This window comes from Lithobates pipiens, unplaced genomic scaffold (assembly GCF_037356315.1).
Source record: "Lithobates pipiens isolate NorthernLeopardFrog02 unplaced genomic scaffold, aLitPip1_a1.2 Scaffold_8, whole genome shotgun sequence".
NCBI lineage: Eukaryota > Metazoa > Chordata > Amphibia > Anura > Ranidae > Lithobates > Lithobates pipiens.
The window spans coordinates 245008911-245011713 of record NW_027507903.1 but is presented as its reverse complement, the minus strand read 5'-3'; the positions used below and the strand labels follow the sequence as shown (position 1 = coordinate 245011713).

General features: G+C 43.7%; 1 pseudogene; it reads left to right on the top strand.

The window, feature by feature from the left end:
- The first annotated feature begins 687 nt into the window (after nt 1-687).
- LOC143960548 (histone H3-like centromeric protein A pseudogene) lies at nt 688-1683 on the top strand (annotated as a pseudogene).
- Nucleotides 1684-2803: the final 1120 nt, after the last annotated feature.

Sequence of the window (2803 nt, the reverse complement as noted above, 5' to 3'; positions counted from 1 at the left end):
ATTTTGTGCCCCTTAACTGGCTGAAAAAAACAAACGAATGGTCTAATGGTCGAATATCGGACGATTCTTCGTATAGTGTATGGCCAGCATTAGGCTGTGAGTGCTTTGCGGATTTGGTACAGCTGGATAGACTGAGTTAATTAATTGATAAAGCTCAAATTGGACCTCCTGTCATGGTTATGTAGCTAAATGGAGCTGGCATCCCTTGTTTCATTTTGCATAAGCAGTGTCCACCAGTGCCACCTACCAGTGCCTACCAATGCCACCTGTCAATGCCCACCAGTGCCACCTATCGGTGCCCATCAGTGTTGCCAATCAGTGTCCATAAGTGCCACCTATCAGTGCTGCCTATCAGTGTCACCTACAAGTGTCTATCAGTGCCACCTATGAGTGCCGCCCATCAGGGCCCTTCAGTGCCACCTATCAGTGCCCTTCGGTGCTGCCCATCAGTGCCCTTCAGTCCAACCCATCAGTGCCACCTCTAAGTGCCACCTATCAGTGCCCATCGGTGCCGCCTTATCAGTGCAGCCTATCAGTGCCCATCAGTGTAGCCTCATCAGCACATATCAGTGAAGGAGAAAATATACAGTTTTTTTCCAACATTTTCTGTCTTTAGTCATTTGTTTAGCAAAAAATAAAAAACCCAGCAGTGATTAAATATCATAAAAAAAGTTATATTTGAGTGCGGGAGAAACGAGCTCAAATATAGGAGCTTACAGGAGGAGCGGCGTGTACCAGGCTGGAGGAGGGGGAGCACCGGGCGGGTGTACGAGCACAGAGCCCGCCCTGCACGGTGTCATTTTACATACAAAGGAATCTTAACATACGGTGATCTGACTGCTGTAAATGTGGAATCCAAGCCTTGAAGAAATGTCTCGGGAATAGGGTCTTGCTTTTTTAAATGAGTTGTGTCGAGTCAGAATGAGACCGGTCGGTAGAAGCCCGCCATCCCGGCGGAAGTCCAGGCCTCCAAAGAGAGTGACGCCACCCCCACCATCCCCAAAACTGGTGCTAAGCAGAGCAGGTACCTCCCAAACAGAAGGTACTTTCCTCAGACAGAAACATACGCGTCGTTATCGGCCTGGGACACGAGCGCTCATGGAGATAAGAAAATATCAAAAGTCAACGGACCTGTTAATAAGAAAAGCCCCCTTCGCCAGACTGGTGAGAGAAGTGTGCATGGATTATACTCGTGGCGTGCCATTCATGTTTCAAAGTTTCGCAATCATGGCATTACAAGAGGCAGCTGAAGCTTTCCTGGTGCGACTCTTTGAAGACTCTTACCTCTGCTGTCTGCATGCCAAAAGGGTCACCCTCTTTGTCCAGGACATGCAGCTCGCTCGGGGGATTCGAGGAACACAGGAAGGACTGGGATAACAGCTTTTTTTTCTTACCTAAAGGCCTTCAAAGCCACCCATTTTAAATAGATTACCCTGTCTCAATTACCATGAACTTTACCAAGACAGGGTCCCGATCTCTGAAGCAATACAACATGAAATGCCTTCATTTTACCCATTGGTGGCCCGTGAGCTGCACACCAATTGTTACACTTCTGTATCTAAGTGTGTGTGTGTATATATTCATGAGAATATGTGGATCCTTCCGCTCCACTAGGGAGGCAATTTTAATTTCTGTGTCTGGCTGTTATTAATATTGTATTAAATTTTACGTATGTTTCTACATAAAAAAAAAAAAAAAAAGTTATATTTGTGTGAAAAAAAATGATAAAACTGTCTTATGGGTACAGTGTTACATGACCACATGCATGGGCAGGAAGGAGGTTTAAGTGCCCAGTAAGCAAGTGGTTAAAAGTGAAAAAAAACAATTACATGGCTAAAATATGTGATATCAATATATGGTATTACTGATACTGTTCATGAAAATCTTACTATTCTGTAACACTGTATACCACTTAAAGGCACTTCCCAAGCATATAATTTAAAGAATTTGTATTTTTACTTTGTCATCCTTGAGGTTCCATTAACAACTTCAGCCCCAGAAGGTTTTACTTCCTTCCTGACCAGGCCATTTTTTGCGATACAGCCCTGCGTTACTTTAACTGGCAATTTTGCAGTTGTGAGACACTGTACTCAAATAAAATTGATGTCCCTTTTTTCCCACATATAGAGATTTCTTTTGGTGGTATTTTATCACATCTACGGTTTTTATTTTTTAGTTTCTGCTATAAGGTGTCCCCTTGACCCACTTATTGGCTCCCCCTGTGTCCAATCAATGCATAATCGCGCCTCCAGCGCTGCACACACGCCCCCAGTGGCTATTGCATAAAACCACATACAGGTACGTGATTTCGCGCAATAGAGCCAACTTGCCGCAGTAAATGTGCGGAAGGCGGTCGGCAAGTGGTTAAAAAGACCCACTTGCACTTTACAGTATTATACATTTTTTTTTGCTTTAGTAGATGTCCCTCATGGCAGTGCCCAGATCCCAATGCACTCTTTTGACAAAAGCTTGCCTATTATACTTGGAAATGGCCAGAATTTCATCAAGATGTCACCCGAAGGTTCACCCTTCCCTGGTATCTACCAATGAAATTCTTAAAGCCCAACTCCAGGTAAAATGTTTAATTAAATAGTGCATTGTGCATCAATTAGTTTACTCCTCATGCCGTGTACACACTGTCGGACTTTCCGGCAGAAAAAGTCAGACGGAATAATTTCATCAGATATTCTGATCGTGTGTGAGCTTCATCTGACTTTTTTTTTTTCGAAAATTCTGAGGGACCTAGAAAGAGAACACGTTTTCAATCTTTCCAACCGAATCAATTCCTATCGGGAAAACTGTT